Source organism: Pelodiscus sinensis, chromosome 2 (genome assembly GCF_052426305.1).
Source record: "Pelodiscus sinensis isolate ZL-2025 chromosome 2, ASM5242630v1, whole genome shotgun sequence".
NCBI lineage: Eukaryota > Metazoa > Chordata > Testudines > Trionychidae > Pelodiscus > Pelodiscus sinensis.
The window spans coordinates 43,890,257-43,912,996 of NC_143053.1; positions in this window are offsets into that span (position 1 = coordinate 43,890,257).

The window sequence follows — 22,740 nt, forward strand, 5'->3', positions numbered from 1 at the left end:
ACCAATAAGTGGATGGCAGTGTGATATGTCTGCTCGTCTATTACGGATGTAGGAAACTAAGTCTAAATCTACTCTACTTTGTACTAAGTAACACACATATATAGATGGATGTATTTATTTGTTACAGTGCTTATGTCTGTCTGTGTCTGTCTGCAATTCTGTCTGTTCAAGAACTCTTCCTAAACGGTAAAAGCTAGGACCACCAAATTTGGTATTCAGCTTCCTCTTCTCCTACAGTTAGGATTTGGTTGTGCCAGGACTACCAGAAGTCCCAGGAAAAGGATAGTTTTCTATAACTTGCAAATGGAGGCACTGCTGTTCTGTCCTAGGTTGGGAAGAATGATGCAAATGGCAAAGTAGAATACACAAAGAAGAAGAGGGGAAGAGCTATTAACAGACTACAACTATGGGCATGTAATCAAACAGGTCTGAACACAGGCCTACCACCCAATCAGAACACTGTAGGATTAAAGCTGCACCTTCTTTTTTTAATGAATTATTATTTTCTAATATATTGTGGAATTGAGTCCTCAGTGAGTGACTTCTAATGACATTCCCAAATAAAAAGCATTGTGAGAGATGTTTTAAAGCTTTAAATTACTGATAGCTAATCAGAATATTTTTTCAGTGATGATTATCTTTTATTAAATGACCACTGACTCAGAATGCTCATACCATGGTGGTCTGTCAGGTGATGTTTGGATTTCCAGCAGGCACATCATGCAGTGCTGTGTAAAAGCAGCAGGTCTGTGGCTCAGCACTATACTGACTGTTTGCCTCGCTAGCCTTCTGATATAACTGATGCAGTTCATTCACTATAATGCAGCATGCGCTGATCCCCATTGTTTCCCTTTTCCTACATCCCTAGGCAATCTGTTTATAGATGTCCATGTTTCTGGTCCATAGCTGTGCCAGCACAGCCTCATCTCCTCACAGGCTGAGGAGATCCAATATCTCCTGACCACACCTAGCAGGAGAGTGCACGTAGCTGGCATAGTCATCTGGGTATTGGCACATACTAGATGTGCTCACTGAACTAGACAATCAAAAACGAATGAGGCTTTTTAGGGGAGGGAGGATGTCTTGTCTTTGGGATTCCTGGGCAGAGGAGTTCACAGTTGTGACCAAAGGTGTCAGTAATTGGCATTGTGGGACAGCTGTTAGCGCTGGAGGACATGTAGAGTAACAGAAGTAACTTAGTCACTCCTGTGCTGCATTGACCTCAGTACATCAACCATGGCTTAATGCCCCTCAGAGATTAGGTGTTTCTGCATCTCAGTAATGAGGCATTTACATAAGTGGGAGACATTTATATACATTCATAATGGGGATGACACAAGGCTGCTTGTGCTGACCTTATTTTATACTCCATAGGTATGAAAGCTATTCCCAGACAATACCATGTTAAATTTAATTAATGTTGAGAATACATACCTTTATGTAAGGGTAAAATCATTACAGATATTGTAATTGCCAAAATCAAGCCCAGGAAATCCAGAGCTGTTGTTGATTTTATTTATTACTTGTCTGTGGACAAATAAGTTGAGCCCTAATCAAGAAATAAAGCCATTGACATATCCACACCCAGTGACATTCTTGCACTCAGCACTAGTGAGGCCTTGGCTGGAGTACTGTGACCAGTTCTGGGCACCTCACTTTAGGAGATATGAACAAATTGGAGACAGTTTAGAGGAGCAAAACAAAAATGATAAACATTTTAAAAACTTGACCTATGGGGAAAGGTTACAAAACTGGATGCATTTAGTTTTGAGAAAAGAATATCGAGGGGAGATTGAATAACAATCAAGTGTTAAGGGTTTTTATAAAGAGGATTGTGATCCTCCGTGTCCACTGAATGTAGGAGGAGAAGTAATGGGCTTAATCTGCAGCAAAGGATATTTTGGTTAGATATAAGGAAAATCTTTTAAACTATAAGGGTAGTTAAATTCTGGCTGATGGCGGCGGTTGTGGGATTCACTCAGTGGAAGTATTTAAGGACTGTTTGGACAAACAGTTCTCAGGGGTGATCTAGTTTTACTGAGTCCTGATTCTGCACAGAGCTGGTCTTGATGATTTCTTGAGGTCCCTTCCAGGCCTACATTTCTGTGATCCTATGGAGCAGGACTCCATCTCAGTATTGAGGAGATAGTGCCTCAAACTGTAATTGTTCCTAAAGAAATTAAGGTTACTGAAAGGCTGTTTCCAAAACTGTGTTACAATTGTCTTGCGGAGTAAGAAGGTAATGCATGCCAAAGTTACTATAACAAACACATTTGGCTAATTTCCTTGTAACTTTTAGCTGCAAAATTGTCAGGGCTAACTTTTGGAGGGTTTTGATATTCTCCAGAGTCAATAAGATACTTCAATTAAGAAGGAAACATCAAATGTACAACTACACAATATCCAGGTAAGCTGTAACAAAAGGAAAAACTATGTAGCACTTTAAAGATTAACAAGATGATTTAATAGGTGATGAGCTTTCGTGGGCCAGACCCACTTCCTCAGATCATATTCTGGAAGAGAATTGGCATGACCATGTATACCAAAGGAATACAGTGAAAAAAGTAAACAGGCTATAGTTTACTTAAGATGTCTTTTTTTCAGTAATTTTCTGTGCAATTAAATAGTATTCACCAGGAATGGCAGAAATGAATCCACCGGAATCTCTCCAGGGATACAGCATGTCAAGTAAATATACAAAGAAAGCCTAGAAAAAGGTTTTATAGAAATCTGCTTTAAACTACCAGGCCCAAGAACTTCCCTTTGGGGTAGTTCTTAATTACTTCTTTATTTTTATTTTATTTTATTTTTTTTTACTGCAAGGAGAATCAAAAAAATTCCCCTTCCCCATTCAGATAACTGAGACAACTTGAGAGCATAGAGACATGCCTGTTCATGATGCTTTGGTCTAATTTTCTATATAACTGCCCATAGCATTTCTGAACTATTAAGCTTAATAAGGTCTCATGGGTATGTGGGTGTGATTTATTTATTTATTTATTTATTTTTATCCCATAGAGGTCCTTTAACTGCTGATATGGCTGTAGGCTTATTGTCAGACTTTGGCAGCCCAGCAAGTAATCTTCCCATCTTATACCCCCACTGGTATTGGCACTAGCTAGTAAAAGTAATGGATATCTATGCTTCATGGGTTATGAGTGAGTTTGCAACAGGCTGTAAAAAGGGCAACTTAAGGCAAAGAGGGGGCATATCTTAGGGTACGTATATATTGCATGGAGATATCCCAAAATAGCTACCCTGTGTCCAACGAACATGCTCGTTATTTCAAAATATTTTTTCAAAATAAACAATGTGCTATTTTGCCATTGCTGTAAACCTCGTTGCACGAGGAATACAGGATGGCTCAAAATAGCACTTTATTTTGAAATTTGGCGCCGTATGGAGGCACCAAATTTTGAAATAGCCTATTTTGAAATAAAATCTAAATAAGATATGCAATTTGCATAGCGCAAATTGCGTAACTTATTTTGAATTTAGGGTGCAGTGTAGGCACACCCTAAATCCGTTACTGGCTTTCCTAAACTTCTCACTCTGCTCTCAAGATCAGTCTGTTTGCCATAGCCCTCCTATTTTATAAGGATGGCATAATGATGGCACTCCTGATAAGAGCCTTATCAGACGACTGCAGAAGACAGCTGAAAGGACAGAGTGCAGGAAATACTTTGATTTCTATGCATAGCAGAATATGAAGTGCAACATACTGGACAAGTCAATAATAATCTGTGTCTACCAAGCTGCCATGGTGCGTTACTGAGTTTTAGTTCAAGTTCTTTATGTTTCTATTCACCTTAATGAGTTGGCACCCTGGCTGAATTACATTTCCCATAATGCACCTTTCCCTAACTCCACTCTGCCTGAACCAATGCAGTACAATTTCATGGGACATGGTCTCTAGTGAGATATCTGGACCCCATTTTTATTATTATTGACCATATTATTTTATTAAATGACACCTTTTAGTGAATTCCCTTGGTTTTAAAAAAGGGAATTTAGCCTTCACAGATTTTTTTTCTGATTTGAAAGTTGTTTAGAAATCATTTTGGTCAATGCTATAACTTGGTGGAATCTCTCCCTTTAGTAAAATGGCTGTAATACTCATGTACTGGCTTCTTGTCTTCATCTCTAAGACTCTTCATGATTTAGCCCCACCCCTTGCCATTGACCCTTGCCTTCATTCTGTTTAAGGGCATCCTTGGTCATCTACTAGTCTCACTTCTTCCCCATCACCTTCATGCTTCCTTCCATGCCCAGGAAAATCTGTCAAACTCCACAAAGACACCCCTTTAACCTCTACTGTGCACATCAGACAATGACTAGGTGATGAGTGGAGAGTACTGTCTTCTCTAGAAAATGATTTGCTTGTTTCTGCTAGTACCTTGTCTTCTCACTCACACATTGTTTATCTGTTTTATCCAGCTGTCATAAACCTGCGCATGTATTCCCTGAAGCATGGACTGACTTTTTATTACTAACACCGCAGTGGGGGGCTGTTCCCTGAATGGAACCGCCTGTGGAATTACTGTAACATGGATAATAAAGCCTACTTCTTAGGGATTTTGAATGTTTAGTAAAGTGCTTTGAGATCCTTGGATAAAAGGTGTATTTGTGCTAAGTGAGACCTGACCATGTTTAATTATTTTCACAATTTTTAGCCATAAATCTTCTGTTTTCTTTATTAGAAGAGTAACTATGTTCTCCTTCTGTCTCTAGTTCTCGTGAGTAAAATATCTCCCTCCTTACCCCCACTGCAAATGAGACTCATGCTGCAGAGGTGGGGGGAGGGGGAAGGGAAAGGGGCTCAGTCCAGTCCTGTAGGTGTGAGGGAGGGTGATCTTAGGCCATGTCTGCATGGGGTTCAGGCAAGCAGCTCAGACAGCTCTCTGTGGGGCTAGGAGAATATACATTGCTCACCCTACCACAGGCTTCCCCCTGGACTAGAGGCAGGACCTTGGAAGGAGGAGGAGAAGCAGGGCACATTTCCAGAGTTCAGTCCACTCTTGTGTAACCCCAAAGTGGCTGAGGCCCCATTGGACCATGCAGGAATCTGCCAGTGGTCCTATGTCAGTGGCCTCCGTACAAAAAACATATGGTTTCATAACAGGTTGAAGTTTCTGTGTATTCACGTGGAGCATTTTTACCTGGTTTCATTATTCAAAACAGACTTTCAGAACATTTGAATAACAAAATAACAGTCAGTTTAATATGACCCAATATCAAGCCAGTCAATATTCACCATGTCCCTGCAAACAGGATGCTGCCATTACTTTTAATTACTCTGTTTGACTTTATTTACTGAAAAAATAAGTAGAATGTTACTATGTGTGATGTTTTTTCCAGATGAAACCTGATGTAATAACTCAAAGCTGCTATGGATTTTATTTGTGTATCAAAATATAATTATACATTTCTTTAACTGGCCCCAGCAAAATGACTTATTTTGCTGCTAGTCCCACCAACCTTTTACAGTAAAGACAAAAAATACCAGCTGAAAGAAAGGGTCCCAGGTGCAGTTTGGAATATACTTTATTGATTTACCTCTTCCTTGTAGCTAACAAATATGTTGCCAGCTCCTTCAAAGCAGCTTGATCAAATCAGGAGAGCATTTTTTTACACTGTCAAATGATTGAAAATGGCAGACTGCCTTCGAGCCTGTTTACAGAGGAGTTATATTCAACCTTGTAAATGTGGCTTTACTTATGCATCTCAAAGCCAATGATGCTATGTGAATGATCCAAAATATAAAATGTATCGGTCTTTCTCCTTTTACAGGTGAACACCACTTCAAATTATATTTTAACGAGCATTGACCCTTAACAAAAAATCCCAGAGTATTCAATGTGTTCAAAAAATAATTCAGTTTTCTTTTTTACAATTCACCTATGTCTTTAATAATGGTCCAAAACAAATTTCTGGCTCCAAATGCCCTCCCTGCCCACCACTTAACTGGATGGGTTTTAGAATCTGATAAAAATGTGATTTGAGGCCAAGTTTTTGGGGCCAAATTTCTGGTCTGGTATAACTTCATTGGTCCTCTTTCGCACCACTTACGACATGCATGTTCTGTCAGTTTTTCACAACCTCAGTACACTAGCTGAAACGGAGCCTCCTATATACAGGGAAGCCAGGATAATCCTTATTCAGTTCTTACTGAAGAGTAAATCAGCATTAACTCCTAAGAAGACAGTACTTTACACCACTGTAAAGCAAGTAAAAGAGACATCAGAATGTTTGGTCATCAGTATATTGCCAGATAATTCATCACACATGGTATAATATAGTTAAAGCAAAACCAAAACTATTACCCAGTAATGCAGTGGATCTAATCTACCTCGACTTTAGTAAGGCATTTGATACAGTACCACATGGGGAATTATTGGTTAAATTGGAAAAGATAGGGATTAATATGAAAGTTGAGAGGTGGATAAGCAACTGGTTAAAGGGGAGACTACAGCGGGTCATACTGAAAGGTGAACTGTCAGGTTGGAGGAAGGTTACTAGCGGAGTTCCTCAGGGATCAGTTTTGGGGCCAATTTTATTTAATCTTTTTATTGCTGATCTTGGCACCAAAAGTGGAAGTGTCCTAATAAAATTTGCAGATGACACAAAGTTGGGAGCTATTGCCAATTCAGAAAAGGATCGGGATATCATACAGGAAGATCTGGATGATCTTGTAAAATGGAGTGATAGCAATAGGATGAAATTTAATAGTGAGAAGTGTAAGATTATGCATTTAGGGATTAATAACAAGAATTTTAGTTATAAGCTGGGGACACATCAGTTGGAAGTAACGGAGGAGGAGAAGGACCTCGGAGTCCTGGTTGATTATAGAATGACTATGAGTCGCCATTGTGACATGGCCGTGAAAAAGGCTAATATGATCTTGGGATATATTAGGCGAGGTATTTCCAGTAGGGATAAGGAGGTGTTAGTGCCATTATACAAGGCATTGGTGAGACCCCATTTGGAATACTGTGTGCAGTTCTGGTCTCCCATGTTTAAGCAGGATGAATTCAAACTGGAACAGGTACAAAGAAGGGCCACTAGGATGATCCGAGGAATGGAAAACCTGTCTTATGAAAGGAGACTCAAGGAGCTTGGCTTGTTTACTTTAACCAAAAGAAGGCTGAGGGGAGACATGATTGCACTTTTAAAATATATTAGAGGGATAAATACCAGGGAGGGAGAGGAATTATTTAAGTTTAATACCAATGTGGACACAAGAACAAATGGATATAAACTGGCTAGTAGGAAGTTTAGGCTTGAGATTAGACGAAGGTTTCTAACCATTAGAGGAGTGAAGTTCTGGAACGGCCTTCCAAGGGAAGTAGTGGGGGCAAAAGATCTATCTGGTTTCAAGATTAAACTAGATGGGTTTATGAAGGGGATGGTTTGATGAGATAACATGATCTTGGTAACTAATTGACCATTCATTATCAGTGGGAAATAGGTCAATGGAGGGATGATAGGAGTTACTATAGAGAACTTTCTGGGTGTCTGGCTGATGAGTCTTGCCCACATGCTCAGGGTTTAGCTGATCGCCATATTTGGGGTCAGGAAGGAATTTTCCTCCAGGGTAGATTGGCAGAGGCCCTAGAGGTTTTTCGCCTTCCTCTGTATCATGGGGTACAGATCACTGCTAGAGGATTCTCTGCATCTTGGGGTCTTCGAAGTATTTGAAGGCTTCAATATGAGATATAGGTGAGAGGATTATTCTAGGAGGGGTGGGTGAGATTTTGTGGCCTGCACTGTGCAGGGGGTCAGACTAGATGATCATAATGGTCCCTTCTGACCTTAAAGTCTATGAGTCTATGAGTCTATGACCTAAATTTATTTTTATGTTTGGGACATTATCAACCTAGCATTCAATGAAGGTGCAAACAGCTCTTTGTGTAGATTCCTCTGTTAGTACCCTTCCTATCTATTGCCTTTGAGTCTTATCTACTTTGTTTTAACTATCTGGTCTTCAGGTGCTTACTGATTGCCAATTCTGCATTCCTGTTTTTCCATTGGATATTTCCACACCCTCTGCTCTTTGTTTCCTGCCCGCCCTCCTTTTTTTCCTTCCCCCCTCTCCCTCCCTCTCCCTTCTTCCCTATGTATTTTGGGTCTGCACATCCTAAACTCAAAACTCCGGTCATCTAAGAAGTGGGCTGTGCCCACAAAAGCTCATGATACCATCTACATGTTTTGTTAGTCTATAAAGTGCTACCAGACCATTTGTTGGTTTTTATGTTTAAATTTATCCAGTTATCATTCATTTCCACTGCTATTTGAGAGGAAGAAAAAAATCCACAAAACACATACAAAGGAGAGAGAGAGAGATTCTAGTCAGCTTGAGAGGGGGTGTTACTTGTCTTCCTTGTATTGAGGCACTGGGATTGGCCAAAATATGGCTGGCAAGCACAATTTCTGCTGTGGGTGCTACATGTCTGAGAGTTCATGTGGATAGGGTTGTATCTATCTTAGGATATGTATCTTGTATCTATCTAACTCATAACAGAGAGCATATGGAACCATCTCCAAAGATGACTACTGTTTTCTGTAACAACTCCAGCATGCATGCCCCGGGAGCCGGTAGAAGGAATTCTGCCTGTCTCAGTTCTTCCTAGGATCTCTGGCTGCAATATGATGCCTCCACACCCTTTTCAGCATGCCTGAGGGACAAGACAGAATCTGCTCTAAAGACAGCAGTAAGAAGAAAGGCTTCCTAACAGTGCTAAGGTCCTGCTAAAACCTTTCCCTCAGATCCCTTTGCTAAGTCAAGCAACTGCCATGTGCTGTGCTCTGCAAATGGCTCAGGACTGCAGTTGCACGAGTGCAGCTGCTTGATATAGGATGGTCTGAAGCACATTATTTATATCTGGCCCACATATGTAGCATACAGTACTTCAGCTGGTATCTGTTAAACTAGCAGATTTTTAATAATGGGGGAAATGCCAATCAATATTTTAAAGCGACAGACGCCTTTGTCCCTGCACACCAAAAGCAAGATGATCATTCTCCTCTATAACAGATTTCAGTGCCTTAGCCAAAGACCTTATTTCCCTGTTGCTGTCCTGACTCTGTCACTAACAGATGCCACAATTGGACATCAGATTGTTTAGTCGAGAATGAGAAAGGCACAAATGGTGTCATTCATGGATGGTTGGTGAAGGCACGCATGGGGGAGGCAAGGCCCCAGCCCCACCTCCAGCCCCGCCTCTTCTGAGGCTCCCTACGGGGAGGCAGGGCAGCTTGCCATGCACACACTCCCCCTCCCATCCACGGGGAGAAGAGAGGAGCAGGTTGGCACTTGCTTGCCACAGGCTCCCCCCCCCCACCCCAGAGAGGGCAGAAGGCACATGGCATGGCCCCAGCCTCCCCAAACCTGGAGGAGGGTGGGTCGCATGACTGGTGCAGCCCAGCCTCTCCAGCCCCAGAGCACTTCCTGGGAGGGAGGAGGGCAGAGGATGAGCTGCATGGCCCCAGCTTCCCCAGCCTCAGAGGAGGTTGTGGAGGCTGGGGCCATGCCATGCACTCTCTAGACCCAGAAGAGGTTGGAGGGCTCTCAGCATGTCTCCAGTCTCCCCAGCCTGGAAGAGATCGGGGGCTTGTGGCATGGAGGATGGTGCACCATGTGGCCTGCCCCAGCCCTGCTTTTCAAGTCCCAGAGCATGGGGAGGGTGGGTGCTGGGGGCAGCAACACTCTGCCCCAGAATGCCTACAGCAGGTGTTCCGGGGGCAGAGTGTGGGTGGGGCTACACCTGGTGGTTTAGAAAGACAGAGCTTTCCCCCACCCTACATACTGGACACCCATGGTATCATTGTTCACAATTACTTCATTTCCTGTTGCTTTTAGGGGTTCTGTTCTGAGACAGAAAGGGATAGAGAACCTGGAGTCAGAATCTAAAAAACAAAAATAACTCCAAGTAGGTTTCATTAGCCAGCGTGCTTCTTTGGAGGAGCTTTCAATGCAATGTAACTGGCTCATCTGGGGTGATAGGCGAGAGCCTAAATGAGGCTTTTACTCAGGGTTGATAACCCACCTTCTGTGCAGTTAGGATGCAGGCTGATGGTCCTCCAGAGCTTTCCCTCAATTCCCACCATATGCCCAAAAGGACAGAAAATGTCTCCTACAATTCACTGGCAAAGAATCATGGAGTGGCTCAGCTCACTGCAGCACAAAAAACCATTGAATATGTCCCAGAAGTCCAAGCAACACACCCAGTTGAGCACAGCACCTGTAACACGGCTATAGTTTTGCAGTGTAGCTGCTTAGGCTAAGCCAGGTGCTCGGAGCCCATTGCTGACCACCCAAGTAAACTCTGTAGTGATGACATAAGTTCCTAGAAGGTTTTGTCACACTGCGAATCTGGAACTGCTTCACACCTAGATTCCACTGCACTGTGGTGGAAAACCTGTCAGCCTTCTTTTGAAAGCACAGCCATGTTGTTGGATTTTAGCATTATAATTATGGTAAACTTGAGATATAGAATAGGATTGTGGAGTTATGTTTTAGTGTGTGTAATCCAGACTTTTTAACCTTGAGTTATCTAGTGGCTGATTAACTCTTGTTAATTAACATGTTTGTAAAGCACGGGTTTGTAGCATTTATTGCAGGATGCAAGAGACTTTTTACCTGAGTAACAAACATTTGTAGCAGAAACAGACAAAGGTGATTACTTCCTCAAGTTAATTGGCAATCAACTTGAGATAAAAAGGTCTACGATGGACAAATTTGTACATGCGACGAGGAGTCCTGTGGCACCTTATAGACTAACTGAAGTGTAGGAGCATAAGCTTTCGTGGGCAAAGACCCACTTCGTCAGATGTATGTAGTGGAAATTTCCAGAGGCAGGTATAAATTTCCAGAGGCAGGTGACCTCCAGATCAGCTGCAAGAAGTGGGCCTCATCCTCCTTGATTGGATCCACCTTGTCATCTCCAGCCTGATTCTGGCCTGCATATTTATACCTGCCTCTGGAAATTTCCACTACATGCATCTGACGAAGTGGGTCTTTGCCCACGAAAGCTTATGCTCCTACACTTCAGTTAGTCTATAAGGTGCCACAGGACTCCTCATCGGTTTTGCAGATTCAGACTAACACGGCTACCCCCCTGATACTTGAAATTTGTACACAGCACTGAAGCAGTTAAATTAAGCTTGTGTGTGACCAAGATTTCAGCAATATGTTTGTACTTTAGAACAGCACACCAAAACAGCTAAAGAACCCTACCCGCAGGGCTGAACACCAGTGAGCAGAATTAAATATAAGGTTGGCATCTACAGAATATAAAACAAGATTTGATACAGAAGGTGAAAGAGGTGGTCCTCGGAAAGAGGACACTATTAGACTTTTAAAGTTTGTGTTAAATCTTCAGCTATGCTCTCTGTGTAATAGGAAGCCTTTGTGTTCTATTTATGTGATATTAGGTGCAATATCACTATCCAAATTTCTTTAGTTCCTGCTGCTTTGTTATTATATGTTAATATATTTGTAGTTTTGCATACAAATAATGAAAATATCCTTTAATTTTTTAAATGTATGCACTAGGTAGTTTATACACAAATAAAGCTGGTCTAATCGTGTGGGGGAAATAGTCAAAATAATTTACAAATGCTTATTTGATCCAAAAAAGACCAAAGTCACAATGAATTATTCACAGGTAGTGAATAACTGCAGGTAGTTTCCATATTTAGTCAGACAAGGTCGGGGCTAAGTGATTGGCATCAACTAGCCACATCAAAGTAAAAACTACTTATTGCCACTAGGATTTTGAACTGAGATAGCAACATACCTTTTTTATTCCCCCAGCCCTGTTCCGCATGAAACAACGAGTAGAGCATCCACACTACCAAGCCCATTATTTTGAAATAACAGGCTGGTTATTTCAAAATGATAATTCCTGCTTTCCACAAGGAATAACACTTATTTTGAAATAGCAGTGGTGCGGTTGCTCCACTGCTGCTATTTTGAAAAAAACTACTTCCCAAAGTAATTCAAAGTAATTAATCCACAGTGCTTCATGGGGATGTAAGTTGAGGCAGCAAGTCAATGTTAAGGGAGCCTGTTTCAGACTAATTTTGAAGCTTCCCTGCAGTGTGGACACACTATTTCGAAATAGTTATTTTGGGAGTTATTTCAAAATAATTTATTTTAAAATAATTTCCTAGTATAGACCTGCCCCCCATGACTACATAGACAAAGTTATCGAATGGGAAAGTTGAAAATGTGCCTTATTTTTGCCATAAATTATGTATGATATTTAAAAAAAATCATTTGCTGTTTGTTGGAGATGTTTGATCACCTAATTAGTTTAAAAACCTCATGATGTAGGTATCTAGGGGCTAGTCTAAAATAGGAGATAAGTATGATTCTCTTTTCAGTATCTGAAAAAGAAATATAAAATGTCTATGGAATTCTTAAGGAGCTGCAACTAAACCTGAGATTTTTTAAGAAGCCCTCAGAGGATGAAATTTCAATAATCCTTGAAGAAATAAAGGGGAAATGTACATGGGTGTCTGCAGCTGTGGCAGCGTAACTGGGTAAAATGTCGAAGGTGGAAGCATTATATGCTGTCCTAGAAACTGAGCCAGTGCGAGGATCAAAACTCAGTTCTGAATCAATAAAGATGACAGGACTCTTCACAGTATGAGTGAGCTCAAGATGACACCTCTCCAATATAGAATGAGTAAGATTCAGTTGTTTTAGCTGACAGGAAGCCCAATTAGAATAGCCTCTGTCTCTCCAACGAACTGCAGGAAATCATTAGTCTTCCTACGTTTTAAAACTGACAGTCTCAGATAGTGCCAGTATTTCTAAGGAGCAAGTAGAATAAAATTAACTGAGAAATACAGCACAATTGTGCATCACCATTGTCACTCATGTGAAAACCAACAGGAAGCCTACAAATCATCGCTAACACTAGCAGCATCCAGATAAAAAAATGTATCAGGACAGCTCTCCCACCAGATCCCAAAATGGTATAGAGGACACTGATTGGCAGCCATTTGCTACTACCTACTAACCTTACTGATGATAAGCACTTTCAAATACCGTCTAGAAAAGTGAGGTTGCTACCACAATACTGACCGTATATCTTTCTCTGCAGTGTCAAATTCCCATAATTTCCAACCAGATCTCTACTGGAACCTGTACTGTTCAATATATTCATAAATGATCTTCAAAATAGGGTAAACAGTGAGGTGGCAAAATCTGCAGCTGATACAAAACTATTCAAGATAGTAAAGTCCAAAAGAGACTATGAAGAATTATGAAGGGATCTCATGCAACAGGGTGACCAGGCAACAAAATGGCAGATGAAATTCAAAGTTGATAAATACAAAGTAATGCACATTGGAAAACATAATCCCAAATATACATAAGAAATCATGGGATATAAATTAACTATCACCACTCAAGAAAGAGATCTTGGAGTTGTTGTAGATAATTATCTGAAAACATTCTTCCAATGTGCAGAGACAGTCAAAAAAGCAAACAGAATGTTGGAAATCATTAAAGTGATGGATAATAAAAAAGAAAACATATTGCCTCCATATAAATCCATGGTACACCCAAACCTTTAATACTGCATGCTGATCTGGTCACCCCTTCTCAAAAATATATATTGTCATTGGAAAAGTTACAGAAAAGGTCAACAAAAATTATTAGGAGCATGGAACAGCTTCCATATGAGGAGAGCTTAATAAGACTGGAACTTTTCAACTTGGAAAAGAGACAACTAAGGGAGGGGGGATATGACAGAGGTCTATAAAATTATGACTGGTGTGGAGAAAGTAAATAAGGAAGTGTTGTTTACTCCTGATAACACAAGAACTAGGGGTCACCAAATGAAATTAATAGGTGTAAAACAAACTGAAAAATATTTCTTCACCCTACTCACAGTCAAACTGCAGAATTATTTGTCAGAGAGGGTAGTGATTATATAATTTAAAAAGTTTACAATTTTATTATTGCAAACAAAGTTTTCAACTAAAGCTATCTGCCCATCTAAGCCATCATTAACTAGCTGATATCTTCCCAGTGTTGGGGATTTTGGGAAGAAAGAAAAAAGAAGCAGAGTTGTATCTCTCTGGCTTAGTTTGTGCAAGTGTAATGCTAACAGCTGGAATTGAAGCTGGGACCTCTGGAGCTTAGTGCATAAGCTTCTACAGCTTGAGCAAAGTAGGAGACTGTGGAATAAAGCTCTGAGATGTTGCTGTGAAAGGGAATTTCTACACTACAGAATTTTGTCAGGAAAATGGCAATTTTCCCTACAAAACTTGAGGAACATCCACACTGCAATTGCATTCTTCCATCAGAAAATCAAAAGAACAGAGGGGTTTTTTTGGCATTGGTAATCCTCATTCTACAAGGAAGAAGGCTTTTGTGAAAGAGCTCTTCTGTAAAAAGGGATGTGTGGACAGGGCGGAGAACATGGGAACTGCCATACTGGGTCAGACCAAAGGTCTATCCTGCCCAATATCCTGTCTGCTCACAGTGGCCAATGCCAGGTGTCCCAGAAGGAGTGAACTGAACAGGTAACGATCAGGCGATCTCTCTCCTGCCAAAGAGAGAGTTCTTGCAGAAGAAGAGGAAAGAGGAAAAAGTACAGGTGCCCTGGTGACCATTCCATTCATAGCAGTCACAGCTTACATGCGAGAGAGCATCCATTCAGTCTGGATGCTCTCTTTCAAAAAATCAGATGCTTTTTCAATTCACTTTTGCAGTGTGGATACTCTCTTTCGGAAGAAGTTTTTTCAGAAGATCTCTTCCGAAAAAAGCTTCTTCCGAAAGAAGCCTGTAGTCTAGACGTAGCCGGAAGCTAACAAACCGGTAGACAAAGTTAGCTTTGTGGGGAGAATAGACGAGGTATAAATGACTACTCAGTGAAAAACAAGATTGTGGCCTTCTCCCATCATTACTAATCAAGTACAATATATGACAAAAAAGAGGGATGGATTAATTACACGAATTAGGTAAGTATTTCTGTCTCAATGAGGCAACGACTGTGACTTTTGTGTATGTATATGAGGGGAACCCTGTACAGAACAGGCCTTGCTAGACTGTAATGTTTAATATCACTGAATATTTAGTGCTTAACTTTAGGATCAAGACTGGTTCCATTGATTTAGTACATGGAGAAAAGCAAACGTGATTTAATCTTTACAGGATCAGTAGCTTTCTATAATCACTTTATTTAATAAAAAAAAATCCTTAAACTAGCCAAACAATTTTGCTTTGGGTTCTCCACGTATTTTTATATACAAATACCTTAGTATCAAAACTTTAAAAATTTGTTCAGACTTTGAAGGAAATATTGTCTTTCTAGATCAATGTTGACCTAACAGCTTTATTAATTTACCTAGAGAAGAGCAGTAACCCTATTGCAACTTGGTTGATAACAAACAAAGAGAATGGTAATTTCCAAGGGCGAATAGTTTTTGTTGATCATTAAGTGCTAAATTTTTAGTCACTTGTCCCACTGGATTAAATAAATGCTTTTAGTTTTTCACTTGCATGCAATAAATATGGATTTCAAGAATTGTTTGTTTACATTTCTTAAAACATTTATGAACATTGAACAGATGAATTTGTTTTAAGCATATTTTTTCATTTCAACACTTTTCCCTCTGGTTTTTAATATGGATACTGTTCATCACATATTGAATAAAGAACTTTTACTTTATTTAATGCCTTGACCCAAATCACATTGTCTCCATAAATATTTTACAGTCTGTGTGAAACAAAAGCATGATTACCAAACTCGTATCTGAACTTGTAGGTAATATGCCATAAAAAATTGATTATTTTCCCTTCTTGTGTTTTTGTAATGGAGAATTGGTACTACTGACTGCCCAAGTGGTATTGTTTTTGTTTTTTAACTAACTAGCTCCTTAGAGATAAAATGTTGTACATTTGAAGGGTTTTGCCAAGTTGTTATCTGTATAAAATCCACACAAAAGAAGAAAATGTTACTCAGTGTATTTATTTCCAGTATTAGTTTTTTTTTTAATGAGTTTGGAAATGCAAATGCAACTCAATTTGTGGCAATGTCAGAGCCCTAATTCATGTATTAATGGAACTGACAGACCTATCTTAAAATCTCCATTACAATTCAAAGATATTATCTTCCTTTTTATTTTCTCTAGATCTGCTAAGCAATCAGATTTCCAAACTAATTTCACATGGACATAGAAAAGAAGAAATATATTGAGCAATACAGAAAAAAATTGAGAGAAGTTAATCATGATAGGTTTTTGTGAGGACAGGGCAGGCCATGATTCAGTAAGAAAAGTACAAAAGTATGTTGACATTGAATCATAGAATACTAGGACTGGAAGGGACTTTGAGAGGTCATCGAGTCCAGTCCCCTGCCCTCGTGGCAGGACCAAATACTGTCTAGACCACCCTGATAGACATTTATCTAACCTACTCTTAAATATCTCCAGAGATGGAGATTCCACAACCTCTCTGGGCAATTTATTCCAGTGTTTGACTACCCTGACAGTTAGGAATTTTTTCCTAATGTCCAACCTAAACCTCCCTTGCTGCAGTTTAAACCCATTGCTTCTTGTTCTATCCTCAGAGGCCAAGATGAACAAGTTTTCTCCCTCCTCCTCATGACACCCTTTTAAAATGACATGTGTCCTTTTAGGTCCAATTCCATTAGTTAGATCCATTTGAAGTATTAGTCCTCAAAACTTCAGATGACAGAATAAAGTAAAATATAGGCCTTGTCATGGTATACATGGAATGAGATTGGATCAAGAGTTAATGATGTGTGGATGGTAAAGTAAGATTGTGGTGAGAGAGATTTTTAATTGACATAGATTCATAGATTGCAAAGCTAGAAGATATCAGTGTGATAACTGAGTCTAACTTTCTGTATAACAGAGGCCATACAATTTCCCCCAAAATAATCCCTATCTTTTAGGGGAAAAAATCTAATCTTGATTGTAAAATTGCCAGTGATGGAGAAACCACTATGACCCTGGGTAAATTGTTCCAATGGCTAATGACTCTCACTGTTTGCCTCTGTTTGCCAGAAGCTGGGAATGACTGACAGGATCACTTAATGATCACCTGTTCTGTTCATTCTCTGGGGCATCTGCTACTGTCCATGATAGGGAAGACAGGTCACTGGTCTAGATGGACCTTTGGGCTGACACAGTATGGCTGTTCTTATGGTAAAAAGTCATGTTTTGTTTCCAGTCTGTTCGTTAACTTCAACTTCCAGTCATTGGATAGTATAGTATCCCTTTCTGCCAGATTGAAGAACCCATTGCTAAATATTTGTTCCCCATGTTGATACTTACAGGCCCTATTTAGCTGTAATTAAGTCACCCCTTAACCTTCTCTTTGCTAAACTAAATTGATTGATTTTTTTGAGTCTATCACTAGAAGTATGTTTTCTAATCCTTTTATCATTCTTGCTGCTCTTCTCTGAAAATGTTTCAATTTTTCAACATCCTTCCTGAAATGAGGACCCCAGAACTGGACACAGTATTCCAGCAGCAGTCTCATGAGCGCCAAACACAGAAGGAAATTGTTACCTGAGAGTCCTCTGTTTAAATGGCCAAGGATCACATTAGCTTTTTTGACCATAGCATCACAGCAGGAGCTCATATTCAGCTGATTATCCACCTTTGACTTCCAAATCAGAATCATTGCTTCCCAAGATAGAGTTCCATTTCCTGTAAGTATGGCCTTTAGCCTTGGTTCCTAGATGTACACATTTACATTTAGCCATATTAAAATGCATGCTGTTTTCTTTTGCACAATTTATCAAGATATTTAGACTGCTTTGTTTAACTCCCAATTTGTGTGTCAGCTGCACAGTTTATTAGTGATGATTTTATGTTTTCTTTCAGGTCTTCGATAAAAATCTTAAATCATCTAGGACCAAGAACAGATCCCTGCAGAACCCCACTAAATACCTACCCATTTGATCATAATTTCCCATTTACAATTACATTTTGAGACCTTAATTAATGACCTTTTAACCCTTTAATATGTCATCATATTAATTTTATACTAGTTTTTTTAATCAATGTCATGCAATACCAAGTCAAACACTTTACAGAAGTCTAGAATATCGACCAGCACTATCAATACTATCAAACAAACTTGTAATCTCATCATAAAAAATATCAAATTGGTTTGATGGGATCTATTTTCCATAGTTATCATGGCATTAGTTATATTACCCTCCTTTAGTTCTCTATTATTGGAACCCTATGTTAGGTCCTTCATTATCTTGCCTGAGATTGATGTCAGATTGACAGCTCTATAATTAGCAATATCATCTAATTTACCTTTTACATACTGGCACAACATTAGGTTTCTTTCAGTGTTCTTCTACTTCACCAAAAGCAGCAAGGAGTCCTGTGGCACCTTAAAGACTAACAGAAGTGTTGGAGCATAACCTTTCGTGGGCAAAGACCCACTTCATCAGATTCATGTAGTGGAAATTTCCAGAGGCAAGTATAAATATGCAGGCCAGAATCAGGCTAGAGATAACGAGGTGAATCCTATCAGGGAGGATGAGGCACACTAGTAGTTGATCTGGAGGTGTGAATACCAAGAGAGGAGAAGCTGCTTTTGTAGTTAGCTAGCCATTCACAGTCTTTGTTTAATCCCGAGTTGATGGTGTCATACTTGAAGATGAACTGTAGCTCAGTGGTTTCTCTTTGAAGTCTGGTCTTGAAGTCTTTTTGCTACAGGATGGCTACCTTTAGATCTGCAATTGTGTGTTCAGGAAGATTGAAGTGTTCTCCTACAGGTTTTGGTATATTGCCATTCCTAATATCTGATTTGTGTCCATTTATTCTTTTACATAGGGACTGTCCAAACTGGACAGTAAAAGAGTAAATGGATAGTATACAATTTGGACAGTCCCTATGTAAAAGAAGCAGATCTCTTCCGAAAAAAGCTTCTTCCGCAAGAAGCCTGTAGTCTAGATGTAGCCAGACGCTAACAAACTGGTAGACAAAGTTAACTTTGTGGGGAGAATAGACGAGGTGTAAACGACCACCATTCTGCTGATTTTAAAATATGTAACTATAGTGGCAGTATTGTTGTAGCTACATTGGTCCCAGGATATTAGAGAGACGAATTGGGTCAGGTGATATCTTGTCTTTAGGACTCTCTCTAACAGAAATTGATCTAATAAAGGATATTACCTCTTCATCTCTCTAATTTTAGCAGCTGCTGTTTAACATCCTCCCGAGATAACAGTGGAATTGAAAGAAAATTATCATCATCATATGGCATGACTATGTCATGTGTTTCCCCCATATACGGCACATAATACTTTTACCATTTATTCATTATTATTGATAATTCAACCAGTTCTATAATGTAGAATCCTCCTGAATTTGTTGCAACACTTTTTGAATTTGCAAAGTGTCTTCGATTATATTATTATGAGATTCATTAGAAATTCCAAAGATATTTTAGTATTGGCAGCATGAGATCCTCCAACATATGTCACTCAAATTGAAGTCCCCAATGATCATACAGTTTTTTCCCCCTCTATATTACAGATAGGTGGATAAAGAGCTGGACATCCAGTTCCCTAAGGTGATTTCCTGATCTGTGCTTTTCTTCATGAAAAATCCTGATTTGCTTTAATATTTTAAACATTTTATCTGGAATGTTAATAATAAAAGAAATTTACTATACAGAACATCAACTACAGGAGAGGATTAAGTATGGCTTTCTGTTACTGTTGGGTTTGTAACTTCATAGATAAAGTTTCAGTAATACAATATACACTCCTTATCCTTCTACCTATTAGGCTGAAAAAGATTTTTATTTGAAATCCTCCGTGATTACTGGTAGGGATTACTAGATTAAAAAAAATGAAAGCAAATGGTTTTGAAGTGACAGCCTTTTAAATTGCCTAATTAAAAACACGTTACACAGGATAGTTCAGTGGGTGGCTTTGGGGAGTTTCTCCCTTCCCATTCAAAAATGAGAACTCTTCCAAGTTCCTAACTACATATACAGAAGGTGATAAATACTCATGCAGAGGATAGTTTGAAGTAGGGCAGTGTTGAAATAAAAAATTTTATTAGCATTTCTCATTAGTAATGAACTTAGTATGATCCAGCTCCCTTTGAAGTCAAATGAAGTTTTCCACTAAATTCAGTCTGAATTCAGTAGGGATTAGATTAGGCCCTGAGTCACCATAATCCATTTCCGTTAAAGACTTCTTCTTCACACCCACGCAGAGGTTATCATGGAAAGGTTGGAATATAATAATATAATATTAGACTCTAGTAATTTGATAACACCTGGGATTAAATGTTAGTTTCATTGTTAGTTTTGAAATCAATGGCAAAACAAGTCTTATTGACTTGAATGGGGTGCAGATTTCACCCGTTATCTTTATTCCTTGATATGATGATCAGTGATCTATTGTTATATACTAGGAACATCTATATCACACTTCACTTTATGGGCTATATCCTCAATTGATGAAAACTAAGGTAGCTGCAAAGATCTCAGTTGAGTTCTGCCAAATTTACCCCAGCTATGGATCTGGCTCAATATCTGCTTCATTCACTCAATACTGAATGGATTACTCTTTCCTCATTTTTCCCCTTCTTCTCTTTTCCTACTGTGTGTATCCTGACTCGCTAGTATAGTTGTATATTTAGCTAAAATCCAGTTCATGCTTTTCACACACACAAAAAAAGGAATTAAATAAGAGGAAAAATCAAGGAAAATTATAAACGTAAAGACTATCAATACAAAAAATCAAGAGTTAAGAAAGAAGAAGACTGCAGTCGTAACTGTCCATGACTCTCCAAGTTCATACGTAGCTACACTGTCTCACACGTAAGGGTCATCTGTGCACTCTAGAACTACAGTCAAAATGTCTTAGGGAGTGAATGTGAGACACCATCCTGCTCCTAGTCACTGGTCTGTGCTAGACAGCTATTTGGTAGCCAAACAAGATGGGGACCTCTGTCTGGGTCCAAAGAGACCGTTCATACAGTAGGCCATAGCAGAAGAGGAAGGGAAAGATTGAAAGAGAATGGAGATTAAATTAACAACTAGAAGTTGCCATCAGCGGTGGCCCCTCAAGAACCATTTTTCCTGTGTCCTGTGATGAAATAAAATATGTTAGTTTCCAGTCCTGTCAGTCTGGAACTTTTCTCAAATATTAAAATATTGTTAAAAATACATTGTTGGCAGAGTGCAGTGTGCTTTTATATAGAATTGTGTCTTCTTTCTTCCAGTCATTTGTCCCGGACCCAGCTCTCCTTGAGTAATTTCTAATGTCCCAAAGGGTTAGAAGCCTCTTCCCTTGTCTTTCCTCCAATCAGCAGCATTAGGCCCATTTCCAGCCCTCTAGGGGTACATCTAACAATTATGCTATGCAAATTGTGTAGCTAATTTCGAGGTAATTTCAAAATTGCTTATTTCGAAATTTGGCAGTGTCTACATGAGGATTACAGGGATGCCAGAACAGTGCACCCTTTATTTCAAAATATATTTCGAAATAAAGGGTCCATTTAAAGATGCAGAATTGCTATTTTGGGATACTTCTGCATGATGAAATAGCTCCGCTGTCTAGACATAGCCTAGGAGAGAAGCGCGCCCATCCATGCCATTTTCAGCTGTGATGCCACAGGACTATCCCAATAGTCTGTTCCTCTGCTGATCCATGCCATTTTCATGATGAAATCACATGAAACAAGGGGGGAGGGGGGGAATCACAAGGGCAACTACAGTCCACTTCTTTGTAAAAAAGCAAAAGTAAATCTGCTCAGTGACTGGCTCAGGTCCATCTCAATTTAGAAACAAGTCATCACGTTAGGATCAGCAAGGTTATTTCAAGAAGGCTTATGGCTACTGCTGGCAATTAAATCCACCTCTTTATTGGGCCAGATCCTCCAAACCCCGTCTTTGTGATCGAGTAACCATGCAACTGTATTCACATGAATCAGGTCCTCTAGGGCGTATAATAGTAACATTTTTGTAAGGGGTTGCTTCCAAGTGGAATTAAAGTGAACGGGTACAACAAACTCTGTCTGATTTGTAGGAATTTCCTAAGCAGCGAGGGAAAGCAATTAATCCTATTGCAAAACTTGAGACCCTTACGCTTAATTGCATTATTTCATTCATTATTAAAATAAGCAAAATTTAATTTACCTAAATTAGTCAAATGTGTTCAGAACTTTTTGAGATACTAAAATGGAAGGAAGTATAACCATAATTACTGCATGGGACTTGCACAATGATTAGTATAGGTTTAAGTTTGAAAGAGTATGTATGAATGCCACATGAAAGATTTACAATCCTAGTATTTAAAATTACTTTAATTTCATAGAGAGCTTAGTCTAAAAACAGCAGACAGTCGTAGTTGCTATACTGCAACAGCTCTGCCAAACTAAAACCAACAATTATTAATTGAGTGATGAGCATAGGAAGGGATTGTGGGGGGGGGAGGGGCTCAGTTTCCCTACAAATGATTCTCATGTTCCTGATTGGCTTGTTTATCCTTTTTCTCCCTCCCTCTCTTTCTCTCAGAGCTACAGAGGTGGGAGGAGGGATGGGGGCTTGGCAGCTGTCAGCTCATCATTATAGGCACACACTGTCCCATCTGCACTACTTATATTGGTGAGGTCACATGGGGTTTTACCCAAACAGGCTCTCAGGGGTACAATAACATACTTCTTGATTTGGCTGTGAAGTTTTACTTATTATTAATAGACAAGATAAGA